This window comes from Mustela lutreola, chromosome 9 (genome assembly GCF_030435805.1).
Source record: "Mustela lutreola isolate mMusLut2 chromosome 9, mMusLut2.pri, whole genome shotgun sequence".
Lineage (NCBI taxonomy): Eukaryota > Metazoa > Chordata > Mammalia > Carnivora > Mustelidae > Mustela > Mustela lutreola.
Window position 1 is genome coordinate 30,898,882 of NC_081298.1, and position 17,819 is coordinate 30,916,700.

A 17,819-nucleotide genomic window follows, 5' to 3' on the forward strand; every position below is an offset into this window, starting at 1 on the left:
GATGTAACATCCAGAGAATTCCCCATTTACACTTCAGATCTTTACTTAAATTACCAATTCCTCAGAAAATCCTTCCCGGACCCCTTAAAATCCAAATCAAATCGCATACTTCCCTTTGCTGTTCCCTCTAAAGCAACAACCACAATTCATACCAAGTATCCCTCATTGTTCAAACATATGTTCTTCCTGAGGTCCCACAATGAGGAACCCAAGTTCTTCTGAACCTACATGGTTCCTAAGTTTGGGCTAACAGTAAAATACGATTTCAGAGAACGGAGGGTATATACCTAAAAATTATCCAGAGAGCCACCAGGTCAGGAAGACAGTTCTCAGGTAAACTGACTTCAGAACACTTTACCACACATGTTTAAAAAGCAGTCTGCTTGGGAGAAGTCTGTGTGGCTGTAAGAATTCCTAATACTGTCAAAATTCCCTTTACCTTCTTTTTTTTTAAGATTTTTTTTATTATTTATTTGACAGACAGAGATCACAAGTAGGCAGAGAGGTTTTACTTCCTAATTTAATGTGGTTCTCACTGTATTGCTGATGGGAGTCTAGTCATGCATAAACTTTCTTATAAAAAAATGTGAAAAGTCAGGGGCCGCCTGGGTAGCTCAGCTGGTTAAGCAACTGCCTTCGGCTCAGTTTATGATCCTGGAGTCTGTGGATCAAGTCCCATATTGGGCTCCCAGCTCCATGGGGAGTCTGCTTCTCCCTCTGACCTTCTCCCCTCTCATTCATTCTCTCTCTCTCTCTCTCAAATAAATAAAATCTTAAAAAAAAAAAAAAAAGGCGAAAAGTCTAGGGGCACCTGGGTGGCTCAGTCATTAAGTGTCTGCTTTTGGCTCATGTCATGATCCTAGGGTCCTAGGATCGAACCCCACATCGGTTCCCTGCTCAACTGAAAACCTGCTCTCCCTCTCCCACCTCCTCCTGCTTATGTTCCTTCTCTCACTGTCCCTCTCTGTCAAATAAATAAAATCTTAAAAAAAAGAAAAAAGACAACATTTTTTAAAAACATGAAAAGTCTAAAAGAGCACAAATAAAATGCATCACTTATTACTCATTCAACAAATCTTAAGATTACTGAATAATTAATGTTCCTTTAGTAGACAGGCACTTAGATAAGCTGCTAGTGGGAATAATAATTGGTTTAACATTTCTAGGTGGCCATTTAACAACATCAAAAGCTCTAAAAATACATAAAGTCTCTGACCCAACAATTCTACTCTTAGTGAATTTAACAAAATAATTAAAATAGGCTCAGTTTTTAATTATGAGAACATTCACTAAAATAATGTGTAGAATAATCCAAACCTGAAGGGGAAAATATTAATGCCTAAACTGGTTGGTTAAATTGTGGATACATTCTGGGGCATCTGGGTGGCTCAGTCAGTTAAGCATCTGATTCTTGAGTTCAGCTCAGGTCACGATCTCAGGCCATGAGATGGAGCCCCTATCAGGCTCCACATTAGGCATGGAGCCTGCTTAAGATTGTCTCTCCCAGGGCACCTGGGTGGCTCAGTCAGTTAAAAATCTGCCTTCGGCTCAGGTCATGATCCCAGGATCCTGGGATTGAGCCCCTCACCCAGCTCCCTTGCTCAGCAGGTAATCTGTTTCTCCCTCTGCCCCTCCTCTCCACTCATGCTCTCCTTACACGCTCTCTCTCTCAAGTAAGTAAATAAAATCTTTTTTAAAAAATTCTCTGCTACACTCCACCCCTCTCCCCCTGCTCTCACGTAGTCTCTTAAAAAAAAAAAAAAAAAAAAAATCTGTAGATACATTCTCAGAACACTGTGGGGATTTAAAAACTGGTAACAGAAGTACTCACTGACATTTAAGGAAATGTGCTGAGTGTATCCCTGAGTGGAGGAAAAGGAAGGTTACAAAATATACGTGATATCCCCATTACAGTGTGTACATACACACACACAAAATGAAGGGGATGTGCCCAAGTGTTTTGTGATTTTCTGATTAACTCCAGATGACAGGATTATGACTTTTTGCTCCTATTTTTCTACAGTATATGTATCATTTTAAACATTTCTTTAAAGTCATCTCCATATCCAATGTGGGACTGGAACTCACAACCCCAAGATCACGAATCACAGGCTCTACAGACTGAGCCAGCCAGGTGCCCCTATTTTAATTTTTAAATCTGAAGTCATTGCCTATGGACAATATAAAGTAAATACACAGGCAAGACAAACCAGAAGGAGAAAGTATAGCACTCCAATCCCTGTAACAAGATGCTCAGCCTCTCACTTCCAAAGACTTGCTGACAGAAGCTGAGTAAAGAGACCAAAGTGTGGTCAAAAGGGAGGCATTCTCAATGTTCTGCAAACGTACTGTGCTCAGGGATTCCTGATTTTCCTCTATTTCCTCATAGCCCTAAATTCTAACTACTTCTAAAGGCTTTGAGTGAGTTGTTTTGTTTTGTTTTGTTTTGAGAGAAAGAGAGTGAGCGAGAGAGAGAGAGAGAGAGAGAGAGCGCATAAGGCGGGGGTAGTTGGGCAGGGAGCAGGCAGAGGGAGGAGAAGCAGACTCTCTGCTGAGCAGGGACCCAATCAATCTCAGGGTCCTGAGATCATGACCTGAGCTGAAGGCAGCTGCTCAATCAACTGAGCCACCCGGGCATCCCTAAAGGCTGATTTTATCTAAAAACAGTAGTGTACTTCTTCAGATTTTCCTGGGTCATCAAATTCTTTATTTCAAAGAAATGAGGGCACCGGGGTGCAGACTGCAGAGCTGGTGGTGTAGCCCAGTAATACAGGGCCTGTTCTGATTGGGGAAGGAGACACGGCCTGGCCTGTGTTATGTGTCAGTGTGTGGGTAACAATCTAAGCAGAACAGACTCTTTCGGTGGACTGTGGCCATGATTACCATGGTTGTATACTCTGCCTAACTTCTCTCTTTTCCTCGTATCTGCTTTCCCTGATGGAGGGGAGCAGCTGCCATAACCTAATTTCCCTTTCCTGGAAGATGGGAGGGAGCCAGATGTGGAAAAATCCAAAGCAGAAATCCATGGGCTGACAGCGAGCACGAGCTGAAGGTCCTAAGGGGATCCAGGGGCTCTGCGCCGGAAGCTCAAGACCAGCACAAAACCTAAATAAAACTAACAGCATCCATCCAAGTCTCAGAGCCAGAGGGGCGTTGTAACTACTGAACTGCAAGTTCTGGTTTCATATGGCAAAGCTAAAACAGAATAATACCTGCATTTTTGTTAAAAAAAATAATAATAATAATAGTCATTAGAAGGACTGGGACATATTTATTGATGAGATTTTTCCATACCAAAGTCAGCCAAGGACTTAGGCAATTTATCAACAGCTGGTCTTAATCCAACACTAACACACTGATTTTATAACCCATCCCACCGAAAAGGCCAGCGCTCACCTAATGTGCTTGGAGTCCCTTCACAATAACTGTTCCATAGTAGCCATCATCCTCCCCTTCTTATGCAAGCTCCCTGGTCTTCACCAGTGTTTACAGAGGCTTTTGAAAGTACCCATTTTTTCCAGTAAATATTTAATTCTCTTGCTGCAACCGATCAAACTATCAACAATGAGCATTTTATATAACATGTTTAGTTATGAGAAATTGGGACACTGACGTCAACAGCACACAGTCTATAAACCAAAGACTCCAGAACTACCAGATGCAGCCTCTCGAAATCAGCCACCAGTAAAACACACTTCCTCGCAGCTCCAAGTCTTTAATCCAGTTTCTATCCAAGTCCGTCCACACCTATGGATCAGCTTCTAAAATGTGCCCGAGATCAGACACAGGCACCTGGTCAGCAGGCTGCCAGCACCAGGCAGAGCTGGTACTCTCAGCAATGACTGCCCGGACAGCGAACTATCTATCACCTATGTGCTCCGGGTAACACACTAACTGGCAGGCTTCTCACTTCTCAGCTTTGTAAACTTAATATTTAGCATCTGTATGGGGTGGGGAGGAGGCGGGGGGAGGAATAAACCAACCGTTTGGCTAGTTTCCTAAACTGCCACGAGTCTCCGCACTGATGGAAATGGATTACGTGTGCCATCTCAGTGACTGGAACAGTGAGTGAATTATAGAGATGTGATCATTATCAAACTGGGCATGAGCACTCGGAGAAAGGAACCCAAAAGGGCCAGAAATGGTCAGAAATGAATTTGGGGACGTGGGGCTTGGGGGGTGGGGGGTCAACTTCGGAGGATGGAGTCTCCTGAGCGGTGGGCTGCCACGAAGACCAAGGTAGGCCAAAGTCTGGCAGCCTCTAGGCCACGAGAACAACTGAGCCACAGCATACAGCATACATACCCCTGCAGGGTCAAAGGAGTTCGAGTAAATGCAACACAGCTTTATGAAACATGAGCTTCTGGGCAGGTGAGAACAGAAAGAGTCCACTGCTGAAAAATCTCAAGATTTTCCTCAAGAAGCTGCTGTGTTAATCCAAGTACAAGGATTCCGGCCATTGGGACGGTGAATGGGACAGTGAAAAAAAGGGATAGAGGGAATGAGCTGAACAAGAAAAAATAAAAGATCTAGTGTCAAAGAGGACCTCGAAAGAAAGAACTAGAGTGTCTCCTTTAAATAAGGAAACGGGCTTGACAAGGCAAGTAATGAACAAAGTCTAGACATGCTGAATTTGAGCTGGGGGTGGTATGTACACCCAGCAAGCACCCATCGAAGACCAGAGATCTGAGAGAGAAGTTCTGTGCACAGAGCAGAGAAAGAGAGGTGTGAACTGAAATATAAAGACTGTAACTGAAACTCTGAGAGCTGAGAGACCACATACTTTGCAGATACTCCCCCGGCAGAACAGTCTTCCCCTCACCTCTCTTGTGGTTAATAAACATTTAATAAACATTTAATAAACAATAAAAAAATTTTAAGAATGGATTACATATAATTTGATACTGGCTTAAGGAGAAAAAAAAACTGCACACAGAAAAAAAGTCAAATCCACAAATGCTCACCGTGGTGTCATTAGGTGGTAGGATCATCAAAGATCTTCCTCCTAAATTCTTGGAATTACCATGTTTGTTTTTTGTTTCTTGTTTTTTTTTAAATAGAAAGTACAGACTTTCTATTAGAAAATGAAATATTTTAATGATCCCCTTTTTAGCATTTGTGAAAGCACTTATAATTGTGAATTTTAGTTTGTTAGAAGTAAATAAATAAAAGTACCACCAACATAACATTCTATACCTACCATACTGAATAAGTTAGTTTTGACAAGACAACCTGTTTGAGAGAACAATTATTAATAAGACTTAATTCTTGCAGCTTCCCTATAGGACAATTTGTCAAAATTTAAAATACTAAAAAATCTTAAGCACTGTACCCGACAATTCTACTGCTAGAAACTTACGGGTATTCTCCCTAAAATATGTACAAGAAATTTCATTGCAGTATTGTTTGTATTAGCGAAACATTTAAAATAGCCAAAATGCCTATCAAGCTTTGGGATGGGGGGGGGGGGGGAGTAATGTAATAAATATCACCACTTAAATTGTGGAATGCTAGAAAAAGAAGAGGGCTTCAGTCTACCTCCAGGGTTCAGACCTGGGACCCAGACAAGGAGCCTCAACTGGTGATAAGTACTCAAATTTTAATGATAAAAAAGTCAAAAGCATATAAAGGAAAATGAGAATATTTACTTCCTACCTTATCACTACCCGTTAGTAGCAACACTTTGCCTGTTTTCTACTTTAATCTGCTTACAAGGAATCTGGCCTAAAGCAGTCTATTACCTTATCATTAGCATTAATAGAACTATTAATTATTCCCTGGATTGCATTTAGACTGTTGGGGACATGTGCAAAGACAAGGTCAAGCACAGATGAATTCTAACACTAAAGGGCTGTTAGCACAACCGCATCGTGAAATGCAGAACGAGAAAGACTGGGTTTCAGACGCACCTAAATGCCGCGCCGCAGACCTGTCCATATGCTTTCCGTTACAAGCCGCTGAGCTACATTTCCTCGTGCTGAGGTCCAAGCTCGAAACCACAGGGGGATCCCGGTTAGCAGAGTCAAGTCCTAGCTAGAGAAAAACAGATGGTAAATAAAAACAGAGCAATAATGAACCTACCAGGAGGCACTCCGCATGAATGGAGTCTACTTCTCACTCATTGTGGCTAATCCTAGAACCTGTTCTATGACACATTCATTCTTAAGGAGCATCTAGGAGGCCCCAGCCAGCCCCTGGGCAGGATCACACAACGCACCTTCTTGCCCTTCAACATCGGCTCTTCATCTGCACTGAATATTTTGGAAGATGGTATTTTAGAATACATGGGAAAAGCAATCTTGTACTTAGTTGGGGTTTCTTCCTTGATAATCTTTGAAACTCTATATTCCTTAGCATAACACCTCAATTTTTCACCAAAAAAAAAAAAATCTTTTTACATACTTCTCTAGTGTTCTCTAGTGCTCATCATACTAAGTACCTCTTAAAAATCTTTAAGATTTTCTTTCTTTGAGAGAACAAGCTCAAAGAGGAGGGGAGGAGCAGTGGGAAAGGGAGAGGGACAAGCAGATTCCACCAAGCACAGAAACACACGCAGGGCTCAATCCCATAACCCTGAGATGATCATGACCTGAGCCGAAACCAAGAGTCAGATGCTCAACCGATGAAGCCACCCAGGAGCCCCAGGGACCTGTTAAAATTAATAAAGGGATGGGGCACCTGGGTGGCTCCATGGGTTAAGCCTCTGCCTTCAGCTTGGTCATGATCTCAGGGTCCTGGGATCGAAACCCACATCGGGCTCTCTGCTCAGCGGGGAGCCTGCCTTCCCCCACCCCCACCTGCCTCTCTGCCTACTTGTGATCTCTTTCTGTCAAATAAATAAATATAATCTTTAAAAAACTTAATAAAGGGACACATCATTAATATGCAGTGGGAAGAAAGCAGGGGACGCTATAAGGGGGAGCCAGTAAAACTCAGTTAAGCACAGGAAGAACTGTCCATCACAGACCCCAACAGAAGAATCTCAACAGGAAAGAATTATCAATGATAGGGCTCAAAACAGCAAGACAGTGCACTGCAGCCCCTACAAGAAATCTGCAACCCTGGCCAACTCAGCCCATGACAAGCCACCATTACCCTGAACTAGTGTCTTCCTCCAACGGGCTCTGCTACAAACTCCCAACTTCTTCCTTCTCCATAAAATAATCATCCTCTCTGCTGTACCTGCCTATGGTTTGTCCATAATGTCCCAAATAACTCATTTTTGCTGGTAAAAAAAATTTTGAAGGTTAACATTATTTGGTGATTAGAAGTGGGATCCAGAAGACTGCCAACAACTCCAAGGCTGATGAACAAAAAGGTACCCATATCCACAGAGCTACCTGAGCTCACTGCTTTCTCGCCAACCCTAGAACTTGAACATAATTTTTCTCCTGGATTTTGAGCTCCATTCTGTGTTTTAAGCTCTCTAAGAATTATTTGGCATCTGTTTTAAGGCTTTGTTCTTTATAAGAATGCTCATTTGGGCTCCTGTTATGAACCAGGCTACTCCGACTGAAACTGTGCTAGCCTTTTACCCAACTTCTTGGGAACAGGGAATATTATCAGGAATCTAAAATTGCTTGTCTACAAAATACAATTTCTAGAATAACGGAGGCAAACAAAGAGAGAAGAGGGCTTCTGAGGCCTTTTTCCTTCCTGTCTTCTATGTCTCAGGATGTGCAGCAGCTGTCTTGCGTTCACTCCTGAACTTCCCTTTTCCTCTGAAACTCTCCCACTCCCTCCTTTCCTGAACATAATAAAAACTGCCCCTTTAAAGTTAAGTCTTCTGGGCGCCTGGGTGGCTCAGTGGGTTAAGCCGCTGCCTTCGGCTTGGGTCATGATCTCAGAGTCCTGGGATCGAGTCTCTGCTGAGCAGAGAGCCCGCTTCCCTCTCTCTCTCTGCCTGCCTCTCCATCTACTTGTGATTTCTCTCTGTCAAATAAATAAATAAAATCTTTAAAAAAAAAAAATTAAAAAAATAAAGTTAAGTCTTCTGAGGATCTGAAAACCCAAATCTCTTGTGTTCCCTGGACCAATGCCAGACTGTGCACCAGAGTTGAAGAGTTTCCTAAAGTGACTCAGAATTCACATTTGCTAAAGAATTTAACACACTTATTCCAACTTACCACCCTGGTTTCTAAGATTTGTATCAGCCAGGCCATGCGCTCGGGGAGGATCACGCCAAACACTGGATGAAATTAGCCCCATGAGAACATCCTAAAACATTTAGAGAAACAAACCCCTAACTTTGGCAAGATCCTAGAACGCTCACCGGAAATCTCCATCAGACAATTACAGTAGCTTTTCCTAAGCCTGTTGACTGGAACAAAATTCAGATTTGCACACAACAGCCTGATGACCTCATCGTAACTACTATAACCAACTCCAAAGTGTCTCTGGGGAAGATTCTAGTCTTCCTTTAGAGAATACACCTGGGTAGCATTTAGCTCTCATTTACTAACAGGTTGAACCAGGATTTTTTAGTTGAAGGAGCAGCATGGAATGGGAAACTGCATCTACTCCACATTTAGCTAGCTTGGCAAACCAGCTCACTCACACCCACAAGGGCCACCTAAAAGAAAGACCACTAAACTCTCAATTTTCAACTCTGGCCAATGACAGCCCCTAAACAGACCAAAACCCCTTGGTTTCTGCTATAGGTGCAAAGGGCCAGGGCAATGGGAAAAAAGTCTGTTACAAACCTAAACATTCCAGAAGCCTTCAGCCCTCTTGCCAGCCTTTCCAACGTCCTCCTAATTCCCAGCAATGGGGCTCCAAGGACCTACAGGGGCTCTTCCCAGTCCCCACTCTTAACTGGCCTGAAGAAACCACTCTTCAGACTGAGAATGAAATCTCCACAGCTATATTCTCTGTGCGCTATGCCACTCCTGGAAAGTAGGTCCTACAGGCAACAGAGCATGAAAACAGCCCAAATAATTGGGGTGGAGAAAGGGGCTTCTCTCATAAACCTCACAGGTTCCTGTCTCTGCACCTATTCCTTTTCGGTTAGACCCTTGGAGATTCCCACCCTTTTCTCCTTAGTTTCTCCATCCCATTCATTCACTGGGACAAGATTTCTTAGGAAAAGTATTATGCCAGAATTTCTCCCGAAAGAAGGAAATAAGTTTAGAATCAAAATTGCCAACCAGGTGGATTAAATGAGCCTTCAGCCTCTTCTGTTTGCTCCATCTCTGATGGCACGATAGGGGAGTCTGGGGACACGGCGCATTTGTCCCCATCGGGTCAGCTGCCACCCTCTTTATAGGCAGATTCCTCAACTGATACTGGCAGGATTCACAGCACGCCTCCCACCAAGATTCAAACAGATCCCTCGCCACCTCTCCCCAGAACAAATGCCCTATAAATAAAGAAGCCCTTTAAGGCATCAAGCCCGGAGTAGGAGACCACAGACTCAGGGCCTTATCATCCCCTGTATTAGGCCCTGGGAGCCCCTACTTTACCTGTGAGAAGACACCTGGCCCAGGATGGAGGCTAGCCCAGGATGGAGGCTAGTCCAGGACCTCAGAGCAGTAAGTAACATTATCCCTGGGCACCCTGTTGTTCTCAACCCCCACACACTGATGTCCTTTCCCACTAAAAGCAAATCCTCCTTCCCTGTAATTGTTCTATATAGTGCACTTTTAGTGTTCCAGTTCATAAGGACAGTATCTTCTTGCTTTCACCTGGGAAGAACAGTAATAAACCTGGACAGTAATGCTCCAGATTACACAGGCAGTCCTTCTTAACTCCTTATAAACCTTAAAAGTTGATTCAGAGGATATAAAGTTTCCTGCAGGCTCTAGTTGGTTACAATATGTATTTATGTTCTGCTTTTCTGCTCCTTTTCTTAAACATTTCCACAGGAGGCAGCATTCATCTGTTAAAAACTTTTGGCCTCAAAAGGACATAAAATTGGGGCACCTGGGTGGCTCAGTCGGTTAAGCATCTGCCTTCGGCTCCAGTCAGGATCCCAGGGTCCTGGGATTGAGCCCCGCATCGGGCTCCCTGTTTGGCGAGCAGCCTGCTTCTCCATCTCCCTCTCCCACTCTCCCTGCTGTGTTCCCTCTCTCGATGTCTTTCTCTGTCAAATAAATTAATAAAATCCTTTAAAAACAAAACAAAACATAAAGTCTTCAAAGACAAATTGCAGCTTGCAACAACTCAGGTTCATCTTAGGGCACCTGATCTCAGAACAAGGACTACATTTAGACTCAGGCTGGTTTCACAGCACCCAAAACCTAAACTAAGTGCCAATTACAAAGTATTTGGGGGCTGGCTGTTTACTGTCAAAACTGAGATTCCAAACTTCTCTCTTACAGCTCAACCATTGTATGCTTTACTTGAAAAATGACAAACCTGACCCTGTCATTCAGAAAGATCGAGAAGACCTAGCTTTGGAGACTTTAAAGAAAAGCCTAATAAAGCCTCCTGCCCTCCTGCCCTCGACATCCTAATGATCAACTTCCCCCTTCCTCATTGTGTGTGAGAAGAAAGAAAATGCCTGGAGTACTTACCCAAAAATATGGGGGACCATCACTAACCCACAGGATAGGAGAGCCAAACACTGGAACCTGTGCCCAGGGATGTCCCTTCAGCCCCCACCTCAGAACCATTCCTGTCACTGCCCTTCTGGTTCAGGCCCGTGAAGAAAGAGTCTCAGGATTCCCTCTAACCAAGCTTGTGCTGCCTGCAGAAACCCCCCTAAAATCTCACCACACTCAGGGGCTTAGTCAGCCGCCTCACCTCCTAGGGGATCCCTCTGCTACCTGCTCGTCACGGAACTCCTTCTCACTGCCATAACCATAATTAAGCCTGCTATTCTCCTCTCCTCCTTCACGGAGGAGACCCCTCACAAATGCCTGAAACCGACAGATCACCTCTGGACTTCCTGTGACAATTCCTAGCAAACTCCTCTAACCAAGGCGGATTTTTCATGTTTTACCAATGGTGCTGGTTTAGAGGATGAGAATGACAAGTACCATGCTGGGAATGCTAGTGTGGCCCCTCTGGAAGGGACCCAGGCAGCACTTCTACCTTTAGCTACTTGAGCCCCACAGGCTGAGTTTCACGCTCTCAGGCAAGCTTGTACCTTGGCCAAAGATCAAACCACAAACATTTATACCCACAGCTGGTCTGCCTTCAGGTAGCTCAGCACTCTGGAATGTTACGCCAACAATGTGGTACCCTTATATCCAAGGAGGATAAGATTAAAAATGGCTCCTAGGGTTAAAATTCATTAAATGCCCTACTTTTGCCAGCTGCTCTTTTACTGCATTTCCTGGGCATTCCAGATTCAACTCTTTGGAGGCCGAAGGAAACCACCCCACGATACTGCCACCAAAACACTGCTCTCAAAGAAATCAAGAGCCAAACCTCCTTCACAGTCCAATGAGATACTCTCCCAAATGAGGCTTTTGAAAAACTGACCAGAGACACCTGACAACTGGCCCCCAGAATAGGAAAAACAATACTGGGAATCTAATCATTGTTGCTTTGATAAAAAAAAAAATAAATAAACTGTGGTTTGGACCAAATAATCTGGCCCAATTCATGAACCAATACAGTGGGGAGATATAAATAAAGCCACAAAAAGTGCCTACCTCACCTGCCCCATGTGTCCAAAACATAATGCAAAAAATTCACTCACACCACTCACTTGAAATTACCAAAGGGGCCATTCAAGGTTTGGCAAATGGATTTCATAGAGCTACCCCCCATCTCACGGATTTAAATATGTTTTAGTCATGGTTCTTATGTTTTCTCCCTGGACCACTGCTGTCTCTCGCACCCGAGGCCACTACTGTTTCTGCAGCTAAAATTCTGTTAGAAAAAAAATCATCCTCATGTGGAGAACTCCTCTTTAACTTCAGAGTGATGGAGGAACCCATTTTGGCAGGCAGGTGTTTCAGCAAATCTGCGCCGCTCAGCCAGTTTTACGACACTTCTGCCCTCAGATTGGTCCAATGTGCTAAGGGCACTATTAAGATTCAACAGGCAAAATCGGCAGAGACCTCCCCTCTTATCTGGGCCTAAAGCACTGACATTGGCCCTTGCTAACTCAGACCCAGCCCTTCAGACTTTGACCCTCTGAAATAACCGGAGAACGACTGATACACTCCGTCCCCGCCGCCTTTGACCCATGGTTGATAGAGATACACTTCAACTGTGTAAAAGCCTCGTAGCTCCTGTTGAAAATAACCAGGCGCTAGTAGAGACGTGTTTTCACCACACACTCTGGAGATGAAAACTTCAGAATCACACCTTGCACCTGGAAATTTCATCTACAGTAAAAGACCTCCAGAAAGACTCTCTTCAGCCTCCCTGGAAAGACCCCTCCTAGGTGCTGCTAACCCACCCACGTGCTGCCAAACCCCAGGGAACAGACATGCTGCATTCACACAACCTGTCGAAAGTCAGCAAACCCTGACTGGACCTCCACACTGCCTGCTGACCTGAAAGTAATGATTTCCTAGAATTGAAGCAGACACATCTGGATGAGACTGCTTCCCCCAACATGTCCAGCCCTGGCCTGTTAGAAGGTTCAGGATTCACAAAGTCTCTTTTTCATCTGGACTATTAACAGAGTCTAGATTCTAATCCAAAACTCATGGTTTCTGAATTATCAACTTTACTGTATTATTACATTTGGTTAGAACAGTTCTTTCAAGATAACAATACTGTTTTAAAGTATCTGCAGAAGTTTGCTGTTTCGCAAAAAGCCCACCAGCTATTGCTTCATATTTATACCTGCACTGTACCTTCCCAAATGAACTCAGTTCATTCTTAAAAATGCTCCTGTCATATTCATTATTCTGTTTTCATGATGGGCTCAAAGGGATGACTTCTAGTAGGCATAATGAACTCTGGGTCTGCTTCCTATAGAGAGAATTTTCTCCCCTAAATTGTAATCAGTGCCAATGAATATTTTTAGTTGGCTCCTTTCAAAAATTTTATTTGAGTAATCTCCACACCCAGCAAGGGGCTCAAACTCACAACCCAGAGATCAAGGGTTGAACGCTCCACCAACTGAGCCCCCCACGTGCCCCTAGATGGCTACTTTCAGATCTAGGATTCTGGTTTAGAACCATCACACAAGGATGCCTGGGTGGCTCAGTGGGTTAAGCCTCTGCCTTCAGCTTGGGTCATGATTCCAGGGTCCTAGGATCAGGTCCTGAGTTGGGCTCTTGGCTCGGTGGGGAGCCTGCTTCCTCCTCTCCCTCTCTCTACCTGCCTCTCTGTCTACTTGTGATCTCTGTCAAATAAATAAAATCTTTAAAAAAGGAGGGGGAGCGGCGCCTGGGTGGCTCAGTGGGTTAAAGCCTCTGCCTTTGGCTCAGGTCATGATCTCAGGGTCCTGGGATCGAGTCTCGCATCGGGCTCTCTGCTCAGCGGGAAGCCTGCTTCCTTCTCTCTCTCTCTCTCTGCCTGCCTCTCTGCCTACTTGTGATCTCTCTCTGTCAAATAAATAAATAAAATCTTTAAAAAAAAAAAAAAGAAAGAAAGAAAAAAAGAACCATCACAGAATTTGGAACTGTCATGTTACTTTTGATTCTGTACTTGTTGCCTGTCAAACTTTTATAAAAATGACATACCCATGGGCACAAGGGTGGCTGAGTCTGTTAAGTGTCTGCCTCTGGCTCAGTTCATGATCCCAGAGTCCCAGAATAGAGCCCTGCGTTGGGCTCCCTGCTGGGCCATGAGCCTGCTTCTCCCTCTCCCTCTGCCTGCTGCTTCCCTCGCTTGTGCTCCTCTTTCTCTCTGTCAAATAAATAAAATCTTTTTTTTTTTTTTTTAATGAACATACCCAATAAAGAGAAAATCTCCAATGCTTACAATCTGGATAACTATGCACTAGAAATGGGAGATGCCAGAGAGTTCTCCCTGCACCCCTCCTTGTTACTCAAAAGTGACCTCAATCTGTAGAATTTCCAATCTGTAGAATTTTCTCCCAGTGTGGGACATGACACACAGGAAAGGTCCATCCTAGCACTGAGAGACAAAAGCCACTAAATTATAAGACTCTGACTACTGATCAGTAATGCTTTTGGAGAAAAATCTCAATCAAAAGGGGGAAATACAAAGATTTATAAAGGGAAACTTCACTAAAATAGAGTCAGGAAGTTAGAAGGGGGAGCCAGTATCACTGAATGCCAACTATAAGAATTGTAAATTACAACCCTAACAGAAGAATCTCAAGAGGAAAGAATCATCAATAACAGGCCGGAAGAGGGGAAAATGTATAGTATCTCATCTAAGAAATTAACCACTCCTGCAACTCAGCCAAAGACAAACCCTCACATCACCCTGAACTCCTACTTTTCTTCCAAGGATTTCAGACTTCCTCATTCTCCATAAAGTAACCTTTTTCTCCTTTGTTTGTTGGCCATAGCTTTTATGTCCAAAGTTGCAAATCTCGGTTAATAAACCCATAAAATAACTTTTATTTTTCAGGTTAACGTATCATACCTGTGCACTTTATTTTCGCAACGGCCCTCGGAAATGACTGGGTCCACACTTCACAAGTAAGAAAACCAAGAGGGGCGAAGCCTGGTCAAGGTCCTGGAGCTCCTATGTGACAAAATTGGGGTCAGGGACCACCACGCCTATGACGATTGGGCTTTATGACTCTACACTGTGTTCAATGCCAGCACCACAACACCCCACCAATGCTGTTTGTGGTGAAACGGAGAGAAGATGTGATTACTTAAAAATCACCTTCTTTTAAAGCCTCTTACAAATGTATTGTGAGGGTGCTTCTAGAAAAAAAAAAAAAGCTGGCTCGTACTCTATTTATTAAGCTGGATTATCAATAGGTACACAGATGTTCATTTTATTGTTTTACAAACCCTTATACCTGTGCATATGTTTCACAATAAAAACGAACCCAGAGCCTGACCTGGGGCAGCTGTCTCTGGAACACCAGTCAGGAGTCTGGCCCACCACTGTAAAGAAAAACACAGGTGAGTTTAGCCAGATACCAAGTTTCCTGTTAGAAAACAGTTCCAGGGGCGCCTGGGTTGTTCAGTGGGTTGACGGTCTGTCTTTGGCTCAGGTCATGATCTTGGGGTCCTGGGAAAGAGCCCCACATCGGGCTCTCTGCTCAGCAGGGAGCCTGCTTCCCGCCCCTCTCTCTCTGCCTGCCTCTCTGCCTGCTTGTGATCTCTCTGTGTCAAATAAATAAAATCTTTACCCAAAAAAAGAGAAAAGTTCCACTGCAAACTTTTTTTTTTTAATGCTGCAACTTTTTCTACTGTTTGTTCAGGAGTGAGTTAGCATCACAATCACTGACGGCCTTGAGGCAAATAAGCATACACATGCCATCACACTTGTATCAGTCCAGCCTTCAGGAAGCCTCCAGGGATCCTTTTTTTTTTTTTTTTAAATTTCAGAAACTAAATATTGGTCTTTTGCTGTTTGGGGACAAAAATTACTACTCAGTTTGAAATAATGAGCATATGAATGGAGAAACGGTTTTTCTCTTGCTAAAACGCTACATTCAGGGCAGAAGAGAAAGGTAATTTATTTCCAAAAATAAAATCTGCATAACCATAAATCCATTCTAAGCTATGTTTATTAAAAATGTAAAGATTCAGAAGAAAAGCACCAAGGCAACATCCATCAGTGAAGATTATGTCAAGAAGAGGAATAATGGAATTACCAGGGAAAAAAGTAACTAAAGAAACGCTTTTGAAGAATAGCTTATTTTCAGTTAAACTGAAATTATGTATGTTGTCCTTTGAGAAATGCAAGTTGCACAGTATGTGTAGTATAATCCCATTTTTATTAAAAGTATAATTTTACCGAACATATTTGTGGACATAAGAAAGGGCTGGGAAGGATAAAGAGCAAACTGCCAGGAAGTGCAGGGAGGTAAAAGAGGCCCATGTGACTTTTACAATTTGCTTTATCCAATTCTGACAAGTTAGAATTATTTTCCAACATGTGTATGCTTCTTTCATAAATCCTTTAAAAGGCTAAAAAATATTAATTAAGGAAAAAAGCTTCCATGAGGGCAAAGCTGCATATTACCAAAATGTCACTTTAGTTACAAATCAGAGAAAAATCGTCAAAGGACAAGGGCAAGTATTATGACCCTACGAAGATTTGTTTTTGGAAAGTATTTTTTTAAGCTGATTAGTAAAACCAGGGTTTGGAAGGACTGGCTTTCTACTCCACTAGACTATCAGACACCAAAACACAGAAATCGGGTCAGAAGTTCTAATACTGGAAAAATACAAGTGTATTTTTGAGAGAAAAATTAAGCAGGAGGAGCCACTCCACAAAAGCAAGACTGAGTTATCAGTGTGCATCCTTGAACTTCTGTCCCAGCACCAGCCAGCACCCTTCCCCTTTGTATGCCACCACACTCTGGAAATGTGAAGACCTGCCCTTTGCACACAGGGTTACAAGGCTGAGATCAAAGCCAAGGCCCCTGTGAGCAGTTGAGAGGAAACATCACTTGCAGCTCAATAACGTTCCTCCTGACTTTCCCCCTGTAAAGGCCACTCTGAACGCACACAAAAATATTTACAACTCTTCTCTAGTTTCTTAATTGGGATATGCAAAGGTACTAAGTGCTACAGTTTCAAGGTTTTGATTTCACAGAGAAAAAAACACACACACACAAAATTTTTGGGGGGGTGAGTAACAGACATATATATAGAACTGTTATCTTTATATTTTACTATTTCCTTAAAAAAGGATGTTAATACTTCAGAAGCAAGAAGGACATAGCCCTGGGGCCAGTACCATTCTCAGACCAGAAACAGAGCAACCAAATCATTTTGTCAATTCCATAGATGCCAAAAAGGCGGACAAAATACCTACTCCTAAATCAAAAAACAAATACCAAACCTCTTCCATGAAACTTAAAATACTTGTTGAACAGGACAAAGGCTATCTTCTGAAAACGAGGGCAAAACACAAGATATTACGTACTACTTACTCTTCATGCTCTTACATTGAGTTTGTATTTTGTAACTGACTTAAAAGTACACATGAATGTACTCCAAATTTTAAGCAAAATGGGCAACTTTTTTAAAACAATTTTTTAAAATCCTGAACAAGTAACAGTACACAAATAGAGAAAACTACAAAAACAAAGAATGATGCCCCAAAAAAAGATGCCAGGCTTAAGACAAATTTATAGGTCAGTTACATCCTAACCTCCTGGTAACGAAATAGGAAATGGGAAACCTTCCCAATTCCTTCTGGGAAAACTGACAAGCTAACAAAGAAAGCACAAGAGAAGAAAACTGTATGTTAAATTCACTTGCCAGTCCTGGATTTTTTTTTTAACTTTTGCATATTTGACATGCGAATAATGACATCTGGTTTCAGTCTTGATTTCTTTGATCCATGCGTCTATAATTCTCTTATGAACTGTTAAAGTGCCTTTTGTCCATTTTTTTCAGTAGGTTTGACTTTTTTCTTATTCCCTGGTCAGAGCTCCTTACAAATTATGGACATTAACTGTTTGTCATGTTGCAAACATTTTCCCCCAGAAAAAGTCAAAGACTGCTTTTTTCTTTTTGTTTATATCACTTGAAATAAAGAACAGCTTTTTCACCTCCCTTAAGTCCAATCTCACATCTTTTTCAATTGCTTCTAATACTTTTGTACTTAGGAAGCCCCTCCTCACTCCAAGATGAAAGCAATATTCACCTTCATTTTCATCTATATGTTTTTGGTCAAAATAACTTTTAAATGTTTAACATCCATCCCTTTAAAAATGCATATCCAGGAGCGCCTGGGTAGCTTAGCTGGTCAAGCAGACGGCTCTTCCCACTTCAGTCATGATCTCAGGGTTCCTGGATGGA

General features: G+C 42.8%; 1 protein-coding gene across 7 annotated transcripts in view; it reads right to left on the reverse strand.

Moving 5' to 3' along the window:
• SLC23A2 (solute carrier family 23 member 2) overlaps positions 1-17,819 on the reverse strand; it is a 130,898-nt gene that overhangs the window by 97,972 nt on the left and 15,107 nt on the right. Inside the window, exons 2-5 of one of the 7 annotated variants that reach the window (XM_059133876.1) lie at positions 14,897-14,942; positions 14,467-14,568; positions 5,910-6,033; positions 4,965-5,074 (exon numbers count right to left, since the gene is read on the reverse strand). The exons of 1 other annotated variant lie outside the window; for it this stretch is intronic. The gene's annotated coding sequence lies outside the window, so the exon portion shown is untranslated. The remainder of the gene's footprint in view (positions 1-4,964; positions 5,075-5,909; positions 6,034-14,466; positions 14,569-14,896; positions 14,943-17,819) is intronic. 5 more of the 7 variants (XM_059133873.1, XM_059133875.1, XM_059133874.1 and 2 more) reach the window with 5 other exon arrangements.